This window comes from Protopterus annectens, chromosome 3.part0, assembly GCF_019279795.1.
Source record: "Protopterus annectens isolate FY-2018-M chromosome 3.part0, PAN1.0, whole genome shotgun sequence".
NCBI lineage: Eukaryota > Metazoa > Chordata > Ceratodontiformes > Protopteridae > Protopterus > Protopterus annectens.
This window is the reverse complement of record NC_056731.1, coordinates 1,982,614,085-1,982,641,025: the sequence shown is the minus strand read 5'-3', so window position 1 is coordinate 1,982,641,025 and position 26,941 is coordinate 1,982,614,085.

The window sequence follows — 26,941 nt, the reverse complement described above, 5'->3', positions numbered from 1 at the left end:
GCTATCCCCAACAGAACCAAAAGCTATCCTCCAAAAAAAAGAAGCCAATCTGGTGGTCCCCTGCCATAAACAAACTATACAACAGAAGGAAGAAACTGTTGCAAAAGAGAGTAAAATTCCACAAGTGGAGGAGCTCCCTGGTCAGCCTCAGTAAGAAGCTGAGATCCCTTATAAGATCCTCCAATGCTAGCTACGAAAACAAAATTGCCACTAATTCCAAGGACAACCACAAAGCATTATATAGCTTTGTCAAGAATGTTAATGGCAACACCCAGATCTGCTCTGAGCTACAGCACAAAGTCACAAAAATTACAGAATCAATTGATATTGCCAACATCCTGGCAAATAGGTTCAGTGCTAACTTTACCCACCTCTCACCTTCTAAAGGGCCCATATCTATACAGGAAGAATGCAGAGTCCCTGTAATCACAACTACGCAGGTAAAAGCTGCACTCTCTGAAGCCAAAAACACAGCATCCATGGGAACGGACAACATCCCAGGCTGCGTTTTACACGAACTTCCAAATGAACTGGCTCCCCACTTAAGCACCATGTTCAATAATAGCCTCGCATCAGGCTTTGTACCCACTGAATGGTGCACAGCAACAGTTATCCCACTCCACAAAGGTGGTGCCACCACTGATCCTGGGAACTATCGACCTATTAGCCTGACGAGCCTGGTCTGCAAGGCCATGGAACGTATCATCATGGAACTTATAAACAAAGACATTGGTAACCTCCAAACTCTTGGTTCCCATCCAGTTCAGGTTTGTGAAAGGCAGATCATGCCTCCTGAACCTGATCGACTTCTTTGAGGCAGTCACCAAAGCCGTAGATGAGGGTAAGGTGGTTCACACAGCCTATCTTGAACTCACCAAGGTTTTTGACACCATTCCCCATTCTGGAATTATAGCTAAACTCACTAAACTAGGTATATATCCCTACATCACAAGATGGGTTGCCAACTGGCTCACTGATAGAACCCACACTGTAAATGTTGCAGACTCAAAATCTGACCTGAAAGCAGTGACGAGTGGAGTATCACAGGGTGCCGTCCTGGGACCTCTCTTGTTTGGTATCTACTTCTCTGAAGTACAGACTAACACAGAAGGTCTCTGGCTAATGAAGTTCACAGATGACTGCAAACTAGGAGCCATAGTCAAGTCCCCAAATTATGTGGACATCCTACAGAAGGGCCTCACTGAGACAGATGCCTGGTGTCAGAGCCATGGCCTCAAGCTCAATGCCAAAAAGTGCAGTGTCATCCCTTTGTTAAAAACTCTGTACCCATGAACTACCTCATAGGCAGCAATCTACTTAGCACCAAATGCATGATAAGAGACCTTGGGACCAAGGTGGACAGTAGTCTCTCCTTTGATAGTCACATTACCACAGTAGTCAGGAAGTCCTTCTACATGGCACACCTCATCATGAAAGGGTTCTCATCCAGGAAAAAAGAGGTCATTGTTCCCCTCTACTTGACACTCATTAGGCCCATTATAGAGTACAACGCCCCTTTTGGAATGTACCTCACAAGACATCTGCAGCAGCTGGAAAGGCCACAGAAGTACCTCACAAAGAGGCTTACTGGCCTCAAACAAATGCCCTACACTGACCACCTCAAAAAACTCCAGCTTTACTTTGTAGCATATCGCCTGTTCCGAGGTGATCTCTGCCTAACATATACAGCTATGTCAAACCCAGAGCTGTTGGACATGCTACACTTAAAGAAATCCAAATCCCTCTGAGCTACACGCTCTAGGGACCTAAACCTTGTCACCACAATAAATAGGACATGCTGGTGGGATAGATTCCTGTCCCAGAGACTTTCCATACTCTGGAACAGGCTACCCATCTATGTCAAGCAAAGTTCTTCATTAGCACTCTTCAAGTAAAATCTTGATGAGTGGATGGAAAATAGGAAATACACCCTGGGGATCACTTCTGTGTCTCTGCTCGACAGTGGCACAGGAAAATAACTTTCTTGAGTAGCGTAAGCCAGGGAACGTTGTCAGCTAGGCTTACGTAGGCCCTTCGGCTGATAGCCTAGAAACTACCTATGAACCTATAAGAAAGAATTACATTTTACAGATTTAAAAAATGTGACACACTCTTCTGAGCTTCTGACAAAAAATTCTTAATGGAGTACGCAATATGTATGTAAAACACTTTATATTCAACTTTCTGCCCTTCCACCCTTCTACCATGTCCAAACTGATATACTGTTAGCTGATATGCACAACTAATTTCTCACATCCTTTTATTCTCTTTATTAATACCTGTATCTCTTTAACTCTCTACTAAATTGCTAATGACAAAATCTCATCTTTTTCCCTAGCTTTACCTTTTCAGAATGAATTTATATTATATGTTTATGGACTCAGTTACTTTCCTGTCATGCTGTAATACCAATTTTACTTTATTTTAATTTCCTGGGCTAAATCTGTAAAATGGCACAAACAGACCAGTGTTCTACCCCAGTTAACAAACTGAAATAAATAAAATACAATACAATACGGGTAGCTATCTAAATGTATAATGTCATTTCCATTAGTGATACATACATACCACAAAACATTAAATTTTCCAGACCAAAACTGAGGACAGCCATCAACAGCCCCCCAAAACACACAGAAATCTGGTTGACCCTGCCAGTGTATTAAAAAAAAGAAAATCAGCCGTCCCCAAAACACATTGCCCCCCTAATATCTGGTTAACCCTGCCAGGTTATAAACATGCAACCTATAAAAAGTAGAATTTATATGCTTGATATAAACTGCATTTTTAATAAGTTTTGCAAACCTTAATTTATCAATTTTTTCCTTTCAGACCAATGTCTAGTTAGGAACACTTCTGGAACATTGCCATTGGACTAGATTACTTGAAATGTTGAGGACAGCCAACTGTCTTACCTTCAGCTGTTATCTGGAATGCAAAAGGTATAACAATGGATGATATATTATTGTCTTGGTCAATGTTATGTTAATTTTAAGGCCCACTGGTACATATGCAATATTAGAGCTTATACGTTTGCTGCCATCTCAGTCCCGTTACAAGAAGAAGCTGTGATGCAGACAAATAAGGAAATATGCAAGTTAGTACATTATATTGTGGAGGAGGACACAATATTGATGCATACATCATACAAATATTTCAAGCATGGGCATTAATGCCCCTTTAACCTGCCAATATACTAAAATAGTTGTTTCCATAATAACTGTTCAGGCTGTTCTTAAAAATATTTTTATTAATGCTTGCTTTAATGTAAATTGGTGGTCTATTCCGTGTGTCAGCTACTATCTCAGACAACAAATTAGTACACTTTTGATAACCCCAAACATTCCCAGAGGTGGTTGCCTCTAAATGCCCTAAATACCCGAATAAGTTCATCTTAAATCTCTATATGAGACACTGTACAAGTTCAAATATTTTAGTCTTTCATAAGTGAGAGTGTGAGAATCAAAACAGTTGGAAGCCGTAGTCTAACCAATGTCCTAGGGTTACCCTGTCAACGCTGCAGACTACCACTTTAATCATCTCTATGAAATTTGTACTAGCATCTTTTAGCTGTTTATTACTCTGGTTCCTCGTGGAAATGGCTTTTCGACAGACTATTTTCATTAGAAAATAAACGCTTTCACAAAAATCATGCTGAGCCCAGGTCAGAAGTAAAAACAGTTGTACATGCTTCAGAGGTTATTTACTTAAAAATGATTGTTATCTCTGTTCTTTGAACCATCCTGTAGACTAAAACCCGGATAGTCTCATCTGACTACCCTCATCTCCTCTCAAACATAGTAAGTTATATCCATACAGCTGTGCATTACACATGGATGGATCAAGGGACTCTATAGTGTAAAACAGTGCTCTGTCCTGATAAGAAGAGGTACATAGTGCCATATGCCTACAAAGCAGAGGTGCCATGAATGTAATCTCTGCTAATGTTATTTGGAAAGTTGCATGCGGTGTCGTCAACATGCACTGAGAAGCATCCTACTCAGCATGAATGGCACTTTCAGGTTCTGTCTTCCCCTTACTCATCAGTATTGACACTATGACCTTTAACATGACCCCTGCTCAGTGACAGTGACAAACACAGACTTCCTACAGTGTAACACAAGGGCCCTTAAACACTCATAGTACTAATATCTGGTTAACCCTGCCAGGAAAAAAATAAGGAAAGTATGTGGGTGGCCCTGTCAATCAACAGGCCCAAAAAACACACATACCACAGGAATCATCTGGTCCGGTTGAGACAGTCAGTGTTTTAAAAAAAGAAAATCAACAGCCCCCCCCCCCCCAAACACAATGCCTCCCTAGTATCTGGTTAAACCCTGCCAGCTTATAACATATTAAAAAAAAAGTCAACACCCTGGCCCTTAAAAGTTTCATAGATAGAGTAGGTTGATCCTGCCAGGTGAAAAATAAAGTATCTGGTTGGCCCTGCCTATCAACAGCCCCAAAAACACACAGACAGATCACAGGAATAATCTGGACAGTGGATCAATTGACGGTTCATTGACCCTGCCCTGTTGCCAGTCGGTGTTTAAACAAAAAAGAAAATGAACAGTCACCCCCCACACACGCACACACACACACACACACACACACACACACACACACACACACACGCGCGCACACACACACACACACACACACACACACACACACACACACACACACACACACACACACACACACACACACACAGACACACACACACACTGCCTCCCTACTAGCTGGTAAACCCTGCCAGCTTATAACATATTAAAAAAAAAAAAGTCAACACCACGGCCCTTAAAAGTTTCACACACAGAGTAGGTTGATCCTGCCAGGCAAAAAATAAAGTATCTGGTTGGCCCTGCCTATCAACAGCCCCAAAAACACACAGACAGATCACAGGAATCATCTGAAGAGGGGTTCCGTTGATTCTTCTTCATTGGCCATGCCCTGTTGTTAGTCAGTGTTTTAAAAAAGAAAATCAACAGTCCCCCCCCCCCCCACACACACACACACACATTGCCTCCCTAGTATCTGGTTAAACCCTGCCAGCTTATAACATATTAAAAAAAGTCAATGCCACGACCCCTTAAAAGTTTCATAGATAGAGTAGGTTGATCCTGCCAGGTGAAAAATAAAGTATCTGGTTGGCCCTGCCTATCACCAGCCCCAAAAAACATACATTGACAGACAACATGAATTATCTGGACAGTGGTTCCACTGACGGTTTATTGACCCTGCCCTGCTGCCAGTCAGTGTATTAAAAAAAAAGAAAATCAACAGTCCCTCCCCCACACACGCACAAACACACACACACACACACACACACACACACACACACACACACACACACACACACACACACACACACACACACACACACACATTGTCTCCCTAGTATCTGGTTAAACCCTGCCAGTTTATAACATATTAAAAAAAAAGTCAATGCCACAGCCCTTAGGTTTCACAGAGTAGTATTATTCCAGGAAAAAATAAAGCATCTGGTTGTTGTGGCCTTCTCAGCAGCCCAAAAAAAAACAGACAAATGTGATATTACACACACCATAGCCTGTCTCTCCTCCCACTCTCTCTCCGCACAACTAAAGTGCGGGAAAAGAATGTGAGAGTAACAGTGCTAATCAGCAGCCCACATCACGATTACACAGTCCTTTCAACTGCCGCAGCCCAAAATCCTACGGATATACACGTCGGAAGTTTAAATTCCGTGCATAAGTGCACTGCCTCTTTCCAGCGTTTTTGCAGCAGAGGTCCCGGTACTCCATACTGGCACGTACCTTCTCAAAAAAAGCCCTGACAATGTGAGTGATGATACTGGCATAATGCACTGGATTCTGAAAACCTTATGGAATCCAGCCAATGTATCATGTTAATGGATGCATTTTATAGTACCGATCACTAATGACTCAGAATTAAACTTGGCAATCATTTTATGTCCCCTCTACAGCTTTTGGAATGGAGCAGCATTTGTTTTGTAGTTGCATGGGGATATTTATAAAAAAAATCATGTATAGTCTTTCAGTTTGGCATTTAAAAGTTAGGGCACATTTGTTGACTGCTACTTCTGCCTCATGAGTGTATACAGACAATATTAGTAAACATCATAACACATAAAATATTTATAAAAAGGCATACCCACATACAGCAAATCTAAGGAAGGAATGTAGAACTACTGACATGCATCAGTAAAGATATTTTTTTATTATCTCAGAATGATAGTGCCTTTACTGTACAATATTTATTTTATTTTATTTATTTTATTTTACATTTGTTAACCGGGCTAGTCCAACTGGATACATGTCCATTTTCAGTGGAGGCCCGAGGAGAAAAGCTCCAGTAACTACTACTTAACAAGTTAAAGAAAAAAAATATACAGAATTTTGTGATAAAAAGAAATATTTGCTTAAAATATCTTCCAGAATGTATATACACAAGAGTACAATATGGGACTTAGCAGGTGAGTTAGATTAGAAATTTTACTTGGTTACAGTAATACTGCATTATACTGAGAAGTAGAATAAGATTATGATAGATCGAGATGAAACCTGAAAGAGGAGAAGGAATATTACAGAGAGGTAACTCATACAAAGTAATGGAAGTAATACATGCACATAGAAAGAAGGTAAATGGAGAGTGAGAGGGATAGTTAGAGGAAATTAGTGGGAGTTAGAGATTAGTCGGGGTTAAAGCATGGACATATCCAGTGATTTTTAAGATAAATTCTAAGTTTTTGTTTGAACAAAGCAGGGGTAGGGATTGAAGTAAGTTCAATAGGAAGTTGATTCCAGTGTTTCCCAATGGCGTTAGAGAAAAGGGAGTCACCAGCAAGGTTGTTGGATTTAGTTAAAGTTACTAGGAGTTTGCTAGAGGAGCGAAGTGAATTCAGGTTAGAGTAAGGGGTAAGAAGTTTGGAAAGTGCAGGTGTGTTGTTAGGTTGATAGAAGGCTCTTTGGACAAAGGAAAGTTGGGAAAGAAGCAACATATTTTCTAGTTCTAGCCAGTGAAGTTTCTGAAGGTTCAGACAGTGGTGAGTTCTGAAAGGATTGCCAGTTGCAAATCTGGCAATGCTATTATATGTGTTGGTCAGTTTAGAGAGATTGTTTTTCTTCAGGTTAGTGAAAATTGGTGAGGCATAGAGAAGAGTTGAAATAAGGTGAGAGTGGGCAAGGGTAACTTTGGCTGTGGGGGTTAAGAATGTTTTAATTCTGTAGAGGGAGCCCAATTTTTTGTTTACAGTTTTAATGGTATTATTAATGTGACAATCATAGGTAAGGTTGTTATCAATCATGACACCTAGCAGTTTGGTAGTAGAGTCGGCTGATATGAGGGTGCCATTAATAGATAAGATGGAGAAGTCTAATGTGGGGGACCTAATAGTAGGTTTAAAGAGGAGGAGTTTTGTTTTTTTAGCATTTAAAAGTAGGCAGCGTTTTAAGAACCATGCTTCTACTGTGTGGAATACATTTTGTGTGATAGTTTGAAGCTCAGGTATGGTTTTAGCTGAACAAATAAGAGTGGAGTCATCCGCATATTGTATACATGTAGCTTGGGGAATAGCTACTTGTAGGTCATTTATAAAAAGGGAGAAAAGGAGGGGTCCAAGAATAGAGCCTTGAGGGACACCAAGAGAAATTGGGAGAAGAGAGGAAAGTTTGTTATCCCAGAGGACTGCCTGTTTTCTGTTAGTGAGATAGGAAGTGAACCAATGGATAGCCTTTGGTTCTAAAGCAAGAGATTCCAGGATTTTTATGAGGAGGGGGTGGTTGACCATGTCAAAGGCTTTGGACAGATCGATAAAGAGGGCTGAAGATAAAATATTATTGTTGCGGTTTGTGTTTATAAAGTCAGTAAAGGAAAGGAGAGCAGTGGTAGTACTATGAAAAGGCCTAAAGCCGTGTTGACAGGGAGTAAGAATGTTATTCTTAGTTAAGTGATTCATTAGCTGGTAGTGAACACATTTTTCCATGATTTTTGCTAGGGGAGACAGGAGGGCTATAGGTCTGTAGTTAGAGTATTCATTGGAGTTTCCTCCTTTATGTAAGGGTATAATGTGTGAGATTTTCCAGATGTCAGGTATGGTTCCTTCATTAATAGTTCTGTTGATAAGGATAGAAATGGGATAGGCTATTTCCTTAGCAGCTTTTTGGAGGAATTCAGATGGAAGTTGGTCAGCAGAAGGGGTACATGGTTTAAGTTTTTGGATGCATTTTTGGATGAAGGTGGTGGAGATGGGTTGTATTATAAAGGTTGGTTGATTAGAAGATGCAAGATCAGGGATGCTAGAATTGTCAATGGGAAGGTTGGAGGCCAGTGAATTGATAGTATTAGTAAAGAAGGAGTTGAAAGCATTGGCAGTTTCATGGGAAGAATTATTATTGGACCCAGAGGGAGAGGGAGTGGTAGTCTGTCCGGGGTGAAGAAGTCTATTCAAGGTAGACCAGAATTTTTGGGGATTATTGTGATTTGCTTGTTGGAGGTTACTATAATAGTTTTTTTTTTGTCAGAAAGAATAGCTTTTTTGGTATAATAGTTTTTTTTGTCAGAAAGAATAGCTTTTTTGGTACAATATCATGTGCCATGGTAAGTTCTATATTTGCTGAGATTTTTCAAGTGGATGCATTAGGGTACATTGTAATCAAAAATAAAGTCATCTCTATGACTGTTGATGTATGACATGCTGCCAGGCTCTCTTATAATCTTCAGATATGATTTATTCAGTAAACATTCACAGCAGAGATAAACAAATAATTGGGGAAATAATGAGCTGTGGTTACTACTGTTGCAGTACATAATATGTTTTGCACATTTATCTGATCTCCAAAAATGGACCCACATGCATTAAATTTGCATAACACAGAACAATTCTTCAGAGGTACTTTGTAGTTGCACCCTTTCCCTACAGACATCTTTAATTTAACCTTACAGGCTCTGAATATTATAGCCAAACTGCTGAAGCTAAACACAGAGCCTTCCCTTCTAAAGGACCAGAGGAGGCAGTTAACCAACTGGACATCTGATGCCTTGGGTAGTACATCATATCTTGGGAATTGTCATAGTAAATGGTAAGGATTAATGGATTTTGCAGGTGCAGTTGAATGTGAGGAAAACAATGCTTTAAAGACCTACCCTCATTGCTTTCAGCTTACATTGGTTTTAAATTATTTATTTTTTGTTCACTGCCATTCTATTTATTTACTTTTTTGCTTGTTTCTTTCTTTATTTTACATGGTAGGAGAAACAGCTCAGTTAATGTACAAAGGCTGCAATGTCTGATTGATGTTTAAGAAATGGATTAGAGAATAAGGCAAAGATACTGCCCAGGATTCAGCAAACTTCCATGCAGGAATAGCTTATTCCTGCATGGAAGGGACCGTTCCTGTACAGTATGGCAGTGCGCCTTGCATATTCATGAAGGCATGCTGCTGTGCAGTAAAACAGACATGGTTCTGTGTACGAGTGCAGGGGATGTGACTGAGAGCAGTACTCTTACAACACACATGCCTCCTACACACCAGAATTGCTGTACAGTAATGTAAATTAAGTGAAATCACTTATTACACCTCCCAACTTGGCAAAGTAAGAAATATGGACAAAGCCATAAGGACAATTGTCCCTACAAACCTATAAAGTTGATAGAATAACATGTTTAGCATTATCATGAATTATCTGAGAGGTATGAAGTATACAATTCACACTTCTCAACCCATCAGAGTAGGAAAGCTGGACAAAGCCATAAGGGACAATTGTCCCTAAAAACCTAGAAAGTTGATAGAATAACACATTTATCATTAGCATGGATATTCTGAAGGGTACAAATAAAAAAAAAACGGAACAAATAAATATTTTTTTCACATATGCAATGAAGTTTAAGCATAGCTGCGTGGGTGTTCCCATTGCTTAGCTATGCTTAACCCAGCTGAAATGACACGGTAAGTTAAATAGCAATATACATCCACCATAAGCATTAGTGAAATAGTGCAGCTGTTAAAGCGTGCGCCTTATATGTACTCTTTCATGGTTTGAGCCTCACCAAAGCCATTTCCATTATGCATGTGTAATCATTACAATTTTAATACATTTGTATATTTATGTAGGAAGTAATTTATATTTCAGAATCCAGAGTAGTGTATTAGACCCAGATCTGAGGTATCAGTGTAATAAAGTAGTGAAATCCCCATATAAATACATGCTCCCCATACAGTATAGTCACACAAGAATAAATGTAATTACAGCACATTGGGGGATGTCAGGGAAGGCAAAGAAATTTATAATGTAGAATGAATGATGAATTAATCCCATACAGGTGGTAATCCCAACAAAATGAAACATAAGCAATGCTAAGCATTGCACAGCTATGCTGACCGGGTGTAAGCATAGTGTAAACAGGAATGTTAAGCAATGAGTAGCCTAGCTAAGTGGATTTGCCCATTGGTAAGCAGTGCAGAACCTGCCCCTTTAAGCACTGCCAACCTTAGCTATGCAGGTTTGCCCATAGCTTAGCTTAGCTCAGCATATTTAAAACCATCCAATCACTGCAAAGGGCAGGAAATCAACTGTATTTAAACCACACAGTTGGGAATAAAGCAGTATGGCAGGTGTTGGAAAGGGCATACCCTTCCGGGTGTAGCGCTGGGGCATACAGGAGTCCAAGGTCATGGTAGGACTACTTGTAAAAATCCATGATGTAAGACTGCTGCAGGACCTGTACCAGGGCACTTAATATAAAGCGGAAGCCTGGGAAAGTCTCACCCATGATCTCACCAGTGCCACTGGTATCTCTTGGACTGGTGATCAGGTCTGGCACCACTATGCCCACTTTAAACGGAGGAAGAGGGAGCTCTTGGAACATTGGGTCCAAGAAGCAAGACAGATGGGTAATGTCCTAACACTGTGTAAGTATTCATACCAATAACTGTTTACCAAAGTCCATCCTGTGTACATGATGGATAGGTATGCCTAAATGTTTCTCTAGTTTCATTACACCTCCAGCTGAGCGGGCTGTGATCCAGGAAGCCCATGCCAGTAGGTTGCAACGCTGCATTGGGAGGCTGGTGAGTAACAATCCTGCTTGTAGTAGTCATACCAAATAAATATAAAAGAGTAGAAGGTCACCTGGCAGTATAAAAAATGTGTATGGTTTGTATTGAATAAACCAGACAATATGGCAGTAATAGTCCCATATAGGTTATATTTAAATAAAACTGCAACTGTCAGGCAATAAAGTTCTAAATCCTGGGCTGGTTGTATTTAATCTGGTATTGTATGGCTTGAAATGTTGCATGCACCAAGATCTGATATCAGAATAGTAATGTTGTGTTAACCACTTTTTCCACACTGTGTGATATCAAAAATATGTCTAGGAATGTCTGTATAAGAATGTTGTAATTACAAGGTCAGATTGTACAACCAAGAGAGAATTAGAAAACATTGAAAGAAACAACAGCAGTTTCTCAATAGCTCACTCTGACGAAACACAAATTGTATTTTTAGCAGACACAGCCATGGTTTGAATCCTAGGAGTAGTAGTAAGCTGTATGCATAATTTCAGGTAAACCAAAAAGCACTAAACAAATGACAAACCAGGTAAGCCAAACGAATGAGCTGTAGAAAGCACAAGTCCAAGGCTGACAATAAAAAATGTAAATTCTAACAGCAATGGTCATGGTACGGCCACTAGTGAGCAACAGTTGCCATCTTCTTCAAGTGCAAGTAGTCAGAACAACCTGCCCCAGGGGGGGGTTTCCAGGAACAACAAACCCAAGCAGATGAACACGCGGGCGAGGAACAATTTTGGCAACTCCAGGAGCAGGAGAAACCCGAGGAGTAGATAGCCAGCACACAACAAGACCCAGTGATTATGGCTGACTCAAGAGGAGATTTCAAAATCTACACCTACACTAGTTTTGACATTAGTGAAGATATGGTGGACTTCTTTTCAAAGGGTCTATCTTTTGTGCCTGACTCTCATTTTGATGTTGTCAAAACTATTGTAGATTTGAAATTGTTTGTGAGGAAACTTAACTTAAATATTTTAATGCAAGACAAAAATTTTGTAAGCTGTACTTATAGTAACCTTAGAATTCCTAGTGTTTTTAATCCCCCCCTGCATGAGGCTCTACGGAGTTTTGAGAAAATGTGCGAGTTCAACTTTAGGGCTTTAGCTAAGAGCAACCTACATTCACACAAACACAAGTTAAACATTACTAAACTTGAGCGTGATTTTATTTCAACATTGCTGCGCTCTCACATTAGAGTCATAAAGCCTGACAAGGGGGTGGTCTCGTCTTTATGGACCAATACCTATATGTTGACAAAATATTTAACATGTTAGACAAGGAATTCTATACTTTGGTTACTATCAACGAAGTAAATCAAGCTTACTCTAGGATAAGAGGCATTATTGAAAATCTATTTTTGGAAAGGGTCATTGACATTGACCATTACCATTTCTTGACGGTGGTGGCCCCTAAGCTCCCCGTCTTGTTTGGTATTCCTAAGATTCACAAATCCACTAGAGACCCACCTTTCCACCCAATTGTTGATGGCCGTGGGTCTATTACCTATGCGTGTGCCAAACTAGTTGATAACATTTTGAAACCACTGCTAGAACTCGAGTCGCAAATTTGTAAAGACTCATGGGGTTTCTTGCATGACATAGGGACTATCCCTTTTAGTATCGTGTGGTGGTTTCTAACTATTGACATTAAAGACCTGTACACCATTATTCCTCAACAGCTTGGCACACAGTGGGTAAGTGAATTTCTTAGGAACAGAAAACAAAGCAAAAAAGTTGAGTACTATACCAAAGTCCAGCCTACGATTCCAAAATCAAATATGCACCAAAAAACGTGGCAAGGACACTGCTATTCCTTAAAATCTTTATTGCACATAAACACAAGATGAGCACTTTCGGGACTTCTCCCTTCATCAGATAAAATTACAATAAAACAACCCCTTCTTTTAAACTAGTGCATATCCAATAGGATTCAGTAAAAAACCCGCCTATTTTGAAGGGTGGGCTTAACAGGTATCACATCATTTAAACCTGGTGTACGTTTGGCCATAAGCTCAATGATCCATCTGGATTCTGCTAATTCTGTCAAATGCTTCACATCACCCTCTAGTGGTAAGCCTTATGTTTACTATAGCCCTGAAAGTGAATTTGTGTGTTGCATTATCCATCACATGTCTGCTCAAAGCATTATGCACATCCCCATTCCTAATGCTAGATATGTGTGTAATATCCTTGTCTTTAACATCTCGTTAGTTTTCCCTACATAAAAATTAGGGCAATGGCTACACTCAGCTAAATATACTATATCCGTCGTTCGACAGGTAGCCCTCCCTTTTAACACAAATTGCCTATGTGTGACAGGATATGTTTGGATAATGGTGATTATGACAAAGAACTAGCTACACTTAAGGGCTGTTTACAACAGAGGGGTTATCGGGAAGATAAAGTGGATAAGCTGATAAACACCAGCAAAGGCTTTAGGGAAAGCAAATATAAACCTTGGCTTAGACGCACTCCAGCCCAGATAGACAAAAATAAAAAATCCGCAGTTGTAAGGAGTCCCCAGTTAATGTTTACCTACAGTAGCAACATAGGTGATATCTGTAATGTTGTACAGAATAACTGGAACATTCTGACTAGTGATGAAGGGCTGAGTGATATAGTGGGTTGTAGACCTAACTTCAGATATAGAAGAAACAAGAATCTGAAGGATTTGTTATGCAAAGAAAGGCTAAGTAGTCAAAATACAGTGGCAACAATAACGATGGGCACATTCCCATGTGGGAGGTGCAAAGCTTGTGGCCACATTAATAAGAAGACTAACTTTGAGCATCCTGTCACACATAAGCAATTTGTGTTAAAAGAGAGGGCTACCTGTCGAACGACGGATATAGTATATTTAGCTGAGTGTAGCCATTGCCCTAGTTTTTATGTAGGGAAGACTAACCAGATGTTAAAGACAAGAATATTACAGCACCTATCTAGCATTAGGTATGGGGATGTGCATAATGCTTTGAGCAGACATGTGATGGATAATGCAACACACAAATTCACTTTCAGGGCTATAGTAAACATAAGGCTTACCACTAGAGGGGGTGATGTGAAGCATTTGACAGAATTAGCAGAATCCAGATGGATCATTGAGCTTATGGCCAATCGTACACCAGGTTTAAATAATGTGATACCTGTTAAGCCCACCCTTCAAAATAGGCGGGTTTTTTACTAAATCCTATTGGATATGCACTAGTTTAAAAGAAGGGGCTGTTTTATTGTAATTTTATCTGATGAAGGGAGAAGTCCCGAAAGCGCTCATCTTGTGTTTATGTGCAATAAAGATTTTAAGGAATAGCAGTGTCCTTGCCACGTTTTTTGGTGCAATTTCTTAGGAACAAAAAGGTCAGTGACGACAATGTTTACTTGGTTGAAACACTACTAGAAATTGTTTTGAGTTTTAACTTTATGCTGTTTGAAGGTAATATTTACCTCCAGCGTTCTGGTGTAGCAATGGGTTCACCATGTGGGGGCAGTTTTGCCAACTGTGTGTTGGCATACTGGGAAAAGACATTCCTTTTTTCTGACATTGTATTCAATGATTGTGTCACCTGGTACACTAGGTACCAGGACGACATGTTCATATTGTGGAAGGCGGATCCCTCTTTGGTCCCTTCCTTTATAGAAAGGATTTCTAACATGACCAGCTTTTTAGAATTTACTTACAATCTACAGGAACATCGTATTAGTTTCCTAGACATTTTGTTGACTAAGGATTATGTAAATCAAAGCCTTAGGAGTGAGATTTACAGGAAACCCACTTATTCTAATGCATTCCTTTACTACACTAGCAGCCATCCCAAACATCAGAAAAGAGCGGTCGTAAAAGGGCAGATGGTTAGGGCCACTAGGATGGTTTCAGATCACAAAGATTTTTTAGTTGAATGTGAGCATTTAACTGGCATGTTTATTAATAGAGGGTATCCTTCAGGCCTTGTTCTTGACATAAAATCAGAAGTCACTAATAAAAGGAGTTTAGGTTTTTATAAACCAATTTTGTCTATGGTTAAACATGCCTCACATGGTGACAACATAGAGAACAGTGTTTCACTTAAGAACCAAACACCCCCTTTTGCTACTAGATTTTTGTGTACCTTTAGTTTAGACCATTTGGCTATTTCCAAAGTGCTAAATAAGAATTGGTCCTTGCTTATTGAAGACCCTTATTTACTTAATAAGTTTGGTGACAGCCCTAAAGTTACCTTTAGGAGAGGGCAAAATTTGAAATCATTGTTAGAGGTTAAACCAAAAATTATGAGAGTTCACAGGGTAGGCATGACAAAGTGTGGGTCATGCAAGCAGTGTAAACATGTGTGCATAGATGCTAAGATTAGGCTGAGAGACCAGGTCTATAAAATTAATGGGAAATTTAATTGTGAGACCAGGGGCGTTGTCTATGCAGCTAGCTGTCAAAGATGCAATGCATTTTATATTGGTAAAACTGAAAGGAAAATCAAGCAGCGCATCTATGAGCACATATATGCCATAGCTAGAGGCGATCATAACAACGCCCTTGCTAGACATATTGGTTATTGCCCTGATCATTTTTTCAAGTTTACAGTTGTGAATAACGTTGATTGTGACTTTAGAGGTGGTCCTTGGCAAAATCTTTTGGAAATCTGTGAACTTTTCTGGCAGATTCGCACAGCCGCCTATGTGTACCCAGGTCTGAATGACCATGTGTCTATCAGTTGTATCTTAAAGAATTTGTCATTAAAAAGATAATATGGGTAGATTGAACATATGTTTTCATCGTTTTTATCATTTTTATGGTTTTAAGCTTATAGGTTTAATGAGAAGTTAATTGGATTGACGATTATTTAAGATTATAATAATCTTTTTTGTGTTGGTTTTTAATTATGGTGCAGTAGGATTTTAGTTTGTTATACTTGCACCTTTTAGGATGAAAGTACTTTGTTTGCTGGTGCTAGTAATAGGAACACACCCCCTTATGGGTCTATGTGATTTGTTAGTTTGAACACACTTAATTAGCATAATTGATTGTATAAAAATGTGGTTGTTATTCAGAGATGTAAAACTTTTTTGTCTGAGGAAGGAGCGCCACTGAGTTTTCCGAAAGCGTGTGCTTACTTCATTAAATTTACATTTTTTATTGTCAGCCTTGGACTTGTGCTTTCTGCAGCTCATTCGTTTGGTTTACCCTGTATGCATAATTTCAACTAGGATTTTGTAAATATGTGTAGAAACAATCAGGTAGTGTTAACAACCATTCCCCCACAGGTCTTTGAGTTAAGATAAGTAGAAAGTAGCCATAAGAAGGTTGAATTATACACTGTGTACAGACATACCACTACCCAAACCAAGGTCATAAGTTATTGTAATAATACCTGTACAGTAATGGTTAGAGCAATGATCATTAAAGTTGTGAGTACTGCAAGGATATACAAGTTGTTAAGTGACATCTCTCTCTCATCCCACCATATCTGCAACAATAATGTAAACACACAAATCAATGGGTATGTTTTACACCAAACCTACAGTTGGGACATGTGTCCTATTGTTCAACAAATATTGAAATGTGTTTTTATTAATGTTCCATGTTGAAATACTATCATTGGTGGCCTGTTGCTATCAATGTAGCCTGCATGCCATTGTAATGGCCAATGTGCTTCCATATATTCATGTGTTCTGTTTGCTATGCAACTGTTCCAAATCTGTTGTTTTGGGTTAATGGTAATATCTAGGCATGCTGTTACAACTGATCCTGGATTGTGTTGACTATTACTAACCCACATATGTTCTAAAACTGCAACGCCATGCCTTATGCTGACCGTCTAAAGAAACTCCAACTATACTCTGTCACATATTGCCTACTCAGAGGTGATCTCTGCCTAACATACAAAGTCATGTCAAACCCAGAGTTGATGGACATGCTACACTCCCAATCCCTCAGAACCACATGCTCCAGGGTCTTAACTGTGCCATCACGATGAATACAACATGCTGGAGGGATAGGTTCCTGGCCCATACTCTGGAATAGGCTGCCCATATATGTCAGGCAGTGTGCCTCAATGGCCCTCTTCAAGAGGAACCTTGACGATTGGATGGGAGATTGGAAATTCACCCCAGGGGATCATATCTGTAGCCCTGCTAGACAGGAGTCCAGGAAAGTAAATATTTGTGGGAAACAATAGCCTGGGAATCATTATGGCTAGGCATGTAGAGGACTTATGGCTGATAGCCTAGTACCTACCTATGAACCTATGAAACTCTGAACCTATGAACCCCTCCCACCTCATCTTGCTGTGGTACTGGGCCTCAGTGCATCTGGGACCCACCCCAGAACCTCCTCATCTGCTGGTCCTGCACCACCTTTGGGTAGAACCACCTCAGGGGATGAGGCTCATCCCCCCTGGGCATGGTCATGGACAGGATACTGTCACCAGAAGCCAGGTCTGGGGTCTGTTACATAGCAAGCTCTGCAGAGAATTGGGAGATCTGCTACACCAGCTTGAGGGCTGTATGGTGCAATTAGAGGGTCAGCCTGCCCCTCCTGCACAGCCCCTAGCACAGCCACCTTCATGGCTGTGAAGGTGCAGTGGTGATTGCCCATGGGTGGGGACCTCAATCCCACTGTTACCAACTGGGGGCTCATGGGATTCAGATTTCCAAACACCCCTCCCCATCCAAGGTGTTTACCCCCACATGTGTCATATACCACTGCTGTATGCTGTCTTGTCTGTCTTCCTACCCAACTTACCTCCCCAAATATACCTACTATCCTTCCCCAACATCCCACTCTCACCTTAAAAAAAAGTGCAATCTGTACCCAAAAAAAGATTTCACCCCATACATAGCTGTCCATTTCACACAAGTGTCCACTGGACACATGTAATCTGGTCTAATTGGCATCACAACAAATTACTGTTGTCTTCATCCTTCTCTCAGGCATTTGCGTGTCCAAATATACCTCCAAATTCAGCACATATGCACAGCTGTTGCTGTAGAAGTAATGGACAACTATGGACCTTCCATACACCCACATCCTGCACATACCTAGCTATTTTCCCTATTGTCTTTCCCTCTGCATGCCTGCTTTTTCACCACTTTCCAATCACCCCTTGTTTTTTTTTCTTTTAAAGAAATTAGCATGGGAGTAAGTGGGAGAAAGCTGTTTTGAGCAGCAGTAAGTGAGTTTGCACGGGTTAATGTGGTGCTAACCTAAGCCTGCACAGATTAAGCAAGTATTGGTTTAACCATGTTTTAGCAGTGCTTAGTTCACCGCAAACCAGCGCAAACCCATTTACAACTGCTTAAAACTGCTTTAGTCAGCCTGTCACCATAAGCCATTGTTTTGGTCAGCAACAAAATAATCAGCCCTACCCAGTCCTGAAACCAGGACCCTGTAAACCATAGTCAGAGCAATGTACTACTACTATTCCATCTGAGCTGTACTACTGAATGTTTTTTTTTAAATATATCATTCAATACAGGTATAGAATACTGTGTAACCAGTCATGTTTATAATATATAAATATACAAACATGGATGTGTATAGTGGTAGATACAAATGAAATGTGTATACATTAGATATATGTAGCTGTACGTACAAAATTAGACATATAGAATATGCCCATATATATCATAAAATAATATATGTGTGGATATCAAAAAAGAAATATATGGATATATCAGTAGTCATATATTTAAACAAATGTATATATATATATATATATATATATATATATATATATATATATATATATATATATATATATATATATATACAGATAAATATACATTAACATTTAATATATATATGCGCATAACATGGACTGGAGTCATACCCAGCACAATACCTCCCCACTCCTAAGTGCAATAGATCTGGATAAAAGCTGCAAAATGGGGGGGGGGGTGGACCAACAGTAGGGACACAATGTACATTCTGCAGGTATAAATGTAGAATGTTGCTATAGGAACAGAGTGTGTGTCAGCATACATGTTCAGAAGGATGTCAATTTTTAAACTGTAATGTATGTCATCATATACTGACAGAAATCCCCACACGATCACAGTTATTTACCACAGGAAAGAATAAAATGATACTGTGCAAGAGATCAGAAATATGGGCAATAAACATGGACAGCCTGGAACAATTTGGCCGGTTGACAGGTATGCTCAGAACAGCTTAGTGCAAGACAGCATAACCAAGCCTGACAAATGGAGGGGGTGAGCCATGAAAATGTGGACATATCTGACATACTGCTGTAGTTGAGCTGACACAAATTGTTTTTTGTTTAAATAATTTAACTGTTGTAGGCTACACACTAACCATAGCTTTTTCCGATCATTTGTAGTCGTTTAAAGCTGTTTTAAGTGTATTTTTACTGTTTTTGCCTTATCTTTAAAAAAAAAATAAAAAAAAACAAAACAATTCTTGTTTCCCACCTTTCTAAGCTAGTGTAGTCCAGTTGCTCAGGGCTGCGATACTAGTTTCTGAGTTGCCCATACCTTACTTGGATAGAAGGAAGTTTCTCTGTTCACCTGTGAGAGAGGGGAGCTTTGAGAAACCTATCTGTCCCTGGAGGAGGGGTTCCAGCCCAGAAGTTAGTAGTTTATTGGCCATTTTGGTCTAATATCTATCTCTTTCAATTCCCTACTATAAAAACCATGTTTGCACAGTTTTACGCACTGGGCAGTGCCAGTTAGCTATGGTTAAATTATTCCTAGTTCCACTAAGTGTCCTCTTCAGTTTTTCCCTTGAAACTAGTCTAACCCTTAACCTAAGCACTAAAAAAGCATCTGACAGCCCAGCACTTGGTCAGACCTAATAGCAAGAGCAAGCACCAATATACCCTGACACTGATTGCCCAGCAGGGCAAGGCTCTTTATTCACCCCTCACCAACCAAGCAGCTCACCCTACTATTCAGACATGACCAAAGGGCAACTTCAGGTGCACTCTCCAATCCAGTTGGTGAATCTGGGTATCTTAAGGCAATGTTGCAACAGCCTCATGTACACAGACAACCCTCTCCTCCTACCACAAAACACTAACATAAGTGAGAGATGCAATTATACAGCCAACCTGGAAGCTAAGCTGTCAGTCACCAGAATAAACAGAACATGCTGGAGGGATAAATTCCTGCCCCAGAGACTTCCCATACTCTGGAACAAACTACCTATCTATATCAAACAAAGCTCCTCATTAGCACTCTTTAAGAAAAATCTTGATGATTAGATGGGAGATAGGAAATTCACCCCGAGGATCACTTCTGTGGCTCTGCTCGACAGTGGCACAGGAAAATAATTTTCTTGGGTGGCGAAAGCCAGGGTACCTTTTGGCTAGGCTTGTATAGGCCCTAGAGTCAATAGCCTAGTACCTACCTGTGAACCTATGAACTTGCACCACACCTCCAGCCACACACAGATGTACTAAAACAGTACTGGCAAAAAATACACATAAATACACAAAATCATACTCGGAGGATCTATATAAAAACCTGCAAAAGCATCAGAGACCAACAAAGCAGACACCCAAACAACCTGCACTTCCCGTCACAAACCAGACAACACATAAAACACAAAATCAGTGCGCTGCACAATCACAGCCCTTAAGGAGAAATAACATACCTAACACACTAGTAATAGGTGACTTTATAGTCAGGCACACTGACGTCCCACTCACTAGGCTGGACAAGCAGAAGGTTACTGTTAGCTGCCTGTCGGGAGCCAGAATCTGCCACATAACACAAGCACTCAGGTCACTCCAGAACAAGTACAAATATGACTCTGTCATTGTTCATATTGGTGTGAATGACCTGAGATGTACCTCCCTGGACTACATGAAAAGAGACATGGAAGAGCTCTCTGATCATGCAACCCAGGCTGGTATGACCCTGACCCTGAGTAGCATCCTGCCCTCACCAAGAATGATACCTCAGTATAAAGAAAAAATGATCAATTTCAACAATTGGCTAAGCTTCTGGTGTCATTCAAAGGGGATCCAGTGTCTGTCAGCCTGGGACGACATGCTCGACAAGCCGCATTGCTTTGCAAGAGAAGGCTTGCACCTGTCACTTTTAGGCTTTCGAATACTGGCCAAGGCTCTAGCTGCCCCCATAGTGCCTTTTTTAGGCAAGGGTCAAAAGTTAAACCCACCTCTGTAAACAGCACAATTAACAAAAAACTGAGGGTTATGCTACTCAATTCCAGGAGTTTAAATCTCAAAATGCACGCACTTGAAGCACTCCTCAGTATGGAGAACGTCGACATCTGTGCAGTAACTGAAACCTGGTTCAAGGCTCCAGAAAGCACCCCAGCACTACTGTGATACAAGTCAACTCATGCCACACATTTTGGCCACAGAACACAGACCGAAACACAAAAGTAGGAGGTGTATCCATATTCATCAAGGATACCTACACCTCCAGGTTAGTGGCACAGCATGATACCTCTGAGATCATCCATGTGCAACTAACATTGGAGCCAATCTGCAATGCAAATTGTGGCCTGCTACAGATCACCCTCCATGACTAGGACTACCACTCCACCTTTCTGGAAACACTGGAAAACATGAAGGTCCTACCAAAGACCCTAATATTGGGCAATTTCAATTACCCTACCATTCACTTGGAAAAGTACTTGAGTGCAAATTCCCAGGCCCAGCGCTTCCCGGAATTTATCATCTCAAATGCCCTGGATCAGCTGGTAAACTCCCCTACCAGAGGTGAAAACATATTGGACCTGGTCATCACCAACATGGGCGACAGGTGTTCCACACCGGAGGTCAATCCGTCACTGGTTTGATCAGACCATAAACTATTCACTCTGGATGTCCGCACCCCACCACCACCCCCAACTAAGGAAAGCACAGTAAAAAACATTTCTAACGCAAACTTCACCTTACTTAAGAAAGAGGTGGTAAGTTACACAGCCCCCACGCTAAAGGATAATGCTGCCCAAGATGCAGAAACCTTTACAAATGCACTCTGTGAGCACCTACAAGGATACACGGATTGTGCCATCCTTAGCAAAACCAAGACTCACTCCTCTAACAGAAGGAAACCAGTTTGGTGGACCCCTGCAATAAACAGGCTATACAACAGAAGGAGGAAACTAGTTCAGAAAAAAAGCAAATCCCAAGTAGGAAAGACATCCCTGATCAGTATCAGTAAGAAACTAAGGTCCCTCATGAAATAATCCAAGGCTAACTTTGAAAGAAAAATAGCCAAGGATTCAAAAGATAACCACAAAGCCTTCTTTAGCTATGTTAAGAATCTAAGTGGCAACCAACAGATATGCACCGAACAAGTGCAAAATAGCACAAAATATACTGAACCTACTGATATTGCCAACATCCTGGCAGATAGATTCAGTGCAATTTTCACCCCCCTCTCACCTCCAAAAGGGCCCACAACAATACCAGAAAAGTGTAGTGTCCCAAAAATCCCAGACGCACAGGTGAAAACTGTGACTGATCAATGTTATCCCTCACTTGTTACTGCACCTCTGCAGACCACACTTGTTCAAATAAGTAGTACCCATACATATTCACTGACATCTCACACATTCTCTCACTTTCCAAGACTACAGTAAAAAATCCAGTTAAAAATACCACTTCCATCTCTCATAAACCCCTCCAGGCATCCACAGGTATGTCACCTGGAACAACAGCCTTTCCACTGTTAACCCCCCTCATAGCTATCCTTACATTCTCCTTGATAATCTGTTGCACCTCCTGATTAACCATACCCACCTCAGCCAACCTTCTCTCACTCCCCCTTTTTTTTCATGGAACAGGCCATCAAAGTGATGTTTCCATATCTTCTAAACACACTCCTAGCTTGTATATTTCAACCATATTCCTTTATCACCCTTTTGTGCTGCACATCCATCCTAGCTATGTGCCTCTGTCTAGCCAATCGGTACATGCCCTATACACCACCCATGCTGTCCAACATTACATTCAGTCTTCAGACTCCACATCTGTATGTCAGACTCCCCATCCATAGCTATGTCCACAACTCTTTTTGCCATGCACCCCATCTCTTTATACTCATGTCTACTCTCTACATCTGTTTGTCAATCCCACTTCTCTTTTGCCACCACCTTTCTCTGCATACTCCGCTGTACTTCTTCATTCCACCACCACATGTGTAGGAGCAGTCCCTATCTGGGCAGCATGTCAACCTGTGTCTGATTGAGCATAGTAGGTCACAGGTGCATTAATGTAATGCTGAGTATGAGTACAAATTGGACACATCCACTGAGGACAATAAGAAGGTCATCCCCACATATGTCTGCAGTCTCACAGGCAACTATCCAACTCACTCTGTAATGGAGGTCAGCCACACCACATACACACACACCATAGCTAAAGCTGACCTGCTTCAGACATGTTTAGGACAAGCATCACCCCCCCCCCAGGCTCAACATCAGTATATCTGGATATGCACACCACATGCACCCCTACCCTCACCATGGATCCAGTGCAAACTGCCTACTTAAACATAATGCTATGCATGTCCATACAATGCTGCTAGGTACAGGAGTATGATTTAATGTAATGCTGTGGCTACTGATACTCATTACTTGTGAGCTGTCTCTGTAAAGAAGCATGGACAATGTCCGATGGCCTGTGATGTGTTTTTCCCTGTTTATGTTTTCCAGGTGTTATGCAGAGGCTTCCAACCAATAATGTTCAGGGGACAGCAGCCATAACTGAGGCAATCCTGGAGCATTACAACATACTCGTCAGTCAGGGTCACCAACATCAATGGGAGAGAGAGCCCTCTGGGAAGACATCACACAGACAGTAAATATCCTGGAGAACCATGGCCACATGTACGAACAGGTCAGGCACAGAGCAACTGATCTGATTCAGCGTGCACGGCAATGGGCTGCTGTGGTGGTGAGGGACCATTCCACAACTGGCGGTGGGTCAGCCAGAGAGGCCCCAATTACAGCAATGGAGGAGCTCCTTACCAACCTTGGGGTGGCCCACAGACAACAACCAGTACAAGATGTTACTGTCATGGAGGTGGGTGCCACCCAGGAAACTGACAAGGAACGTCCAGATAAGGTAAAATCCACATCAATGTACAGAGGTTACATTCCAACTGTGTACTAACAGTCTTTAGATACATATGTCATTGCAAAATAGAGTACTGGGTGGGGTTTAGTAATGCACACATGTGCCCATTTCAGGTGAAGAATAGCAAATAGTGTAATATCATAATGTATAATGTACCAATGCAGACATGTAGCATTGCTCCTGGACCAATGGCTATTGTGAAGCTGCTGAAAATACCTCTACCTCAGAATACCTAGGTACCTCTTGTCAACACGAGGCACAGCAGCCTGAGACCGGTAAGTATGAGATCCTCCTGTTGTGGCTTACCAGTACCCCAGGCATTTTAAAGTCATGCATGTGGCCATGCACTGAACTGTTATAGTCAGCAAATTGCATGTATCTGCAAGATCACCTGTGGTGGGGTTCACTGCATGATATCACAGAGGTCTATTTGCATGAGATGTCACATAGTGTCATAACTCACAAACTTGTTATTGCAAGACAGCTGGATAATGACTGCCAAAATGTGGGGACAGATTGTCAATAGTAGGGACATGTATACAGTGCTGTGCTACAGTGCTTATAAAAGGTGTATACACTTGTCACAATGCCAGGTATTTGTGAGATACGAAAATGTGAGCACAATACACAAGACCAAAGCCATGCAACCTGTATTGTGACCTATAATCTGTACAATGCAAATGTGAAACATACAACTCTGTTAGGGGAACATGTATGTGGAATGGTAACAGTCCAAGAAGCTAGATGCATATGTGTGGACAGGAGGAAGCTCTTACTGGGGTATATCAATGTGTGATACAACCACAACAGTTGATCATATTGGGTACACACCTGTCATCAATCATGAACTCCTGGAGTACCTGCAAATAACAGTCAGCTCACATACCAAGATTATCATAACACAGACCCACAGTTGCCTGCTACAGCAATAACCATGGTTCACATACAGCCTAACATGCTGCAAAGGGACTGAACGTTATGGACACATACACACAGCATTGCATATGTCATGGAACACAGTGCAGATAGTCATTAAAAGGTGTACAAGAGATGGTGCAGCAGTGACATTTTGAAGAAGTGGATATCCCTACACATATGTTGAGAAAATCATCCCAGAAATGTCCATGGAGGCTGCCAGGAGACATACAGCAACAGTGAAGGAGTATCAGACATCTCTGGCAAGTACTGGGTGTGTACTACATGTGACAATAATCTTCTATGGACTCCACATGTCTTGGGTATAGGGTGTGTTTTGACAATGGTGGCTGTTCCTTACAACACAAAACACCCAGTTCTGGGTAACCTCTGGACAACAATGCATTAGCTTTTCAAAACGCATTTGTGGAAGTATGTGAAGGTGTTAGGAGACCAGGGTTGAACTCTCTTTGTCTACAATTTTGTCATGTTAGTTTGGCACAGTAACAGTACTGAGCAACAGCAGAATAGCACTACCCACACAATAAAGCAGGGTGAAGGCAGTGTCCTGCTTTGGGTTTGCTGTCCACCAGCTTTACCTGAGGCTGTAGCCAATTCAGATTATATTATGACTACTTCCAAACAACAGTCCCTTGTGGCTATGATCTGTCTGGTCTCTTCCACATGGCTGTGGATGGGGAGGTATCCCAACATTGCACACAACAATGGGCCACATTACATCCAAATGAACAAAAGGATGGATTCACAAGAACACAATCAACAGTCCACTGTGGCCAAGCCTGAAGACCACACCTACATACAAAACACAGTCTGTGTGGTGACCTGACAAGTGCTGTGCACAGGGGATGGCCTTGCAATTGGACAGATTTGGAGGTGTTTGGCAAGGGACAGTTTGCAAACATTGTCATGTCGAGATGTGCCATGCTGAGAAACACCTCCACAAGAGGACTGAATGCTGTAATGAGAGCAACAGGTGCTTTACCTAAGTATTGGTTTACGGGTGTACTCCTTCTGCAAGCCACTTATTGTAATACAGACATGTACAATATGCCACCCCTATGTGATGTGTATGTTTCTGAATCAGAGTGCACAGGTTACATGTCATACGAAAAGGTGTAAATCTCATGGCAATATTAATGTGGTCTCATGTGTTATGTCACAAAACCCTTGCATGTTAAGAGGGGTATGTACACTTACTATATACACTGTAAGTTTGTGAAGTTGTCTGAGGAAATGCCCTTGTTTTCACATACATGTATTGCAGGTTATGACAACTGGAAATCACAGTATGACATTAAAAGTTCGGTCACCAATCCACTGGTCAAACCAGTAATGTACCAGACCAACATACGAGGCATGTGCAGCAGACATGGAGTATGACCCATATATCGAAATAGTTCTGAAAACTCTGTACAGTTTGTAGTTATGTTTCCTAGGTTTTGCCACAGTGCTATACAATTGAACAGCACTGATGTCTATATGGGTGCAGTGTGTTCTAGGTGAAGGCTCAACACCTACTAAAGAGACTCATACATCCATTGGTGTAAAGTAGTAGTAAAACTAAGTTGAAAGGTATACACTGCATGATGTTGAGGGTCTCTCTAGAGTGTGTGTGTTGTGGTCTGAGTGTGTGTCATGACTGTCACCCTCTGCCTAATGTGAGGTCTGTGTAACGCCTTTGGGACACCTTGCATATGTGAGAGTGTGTGTGTGTGTGTGTGTGTGTGTGTGTGTGTGTGTGTGTGAGTGAGTGAGTGTGTGTGTGTGTGTGTGTGTGTGTGTGTGTGTGTGTGTGTGTGTGTGTGTGTGTGTGTGTGTGTGTGTGTATATGATAGCAAACCATATAATGATGTTAGTAATGTACATA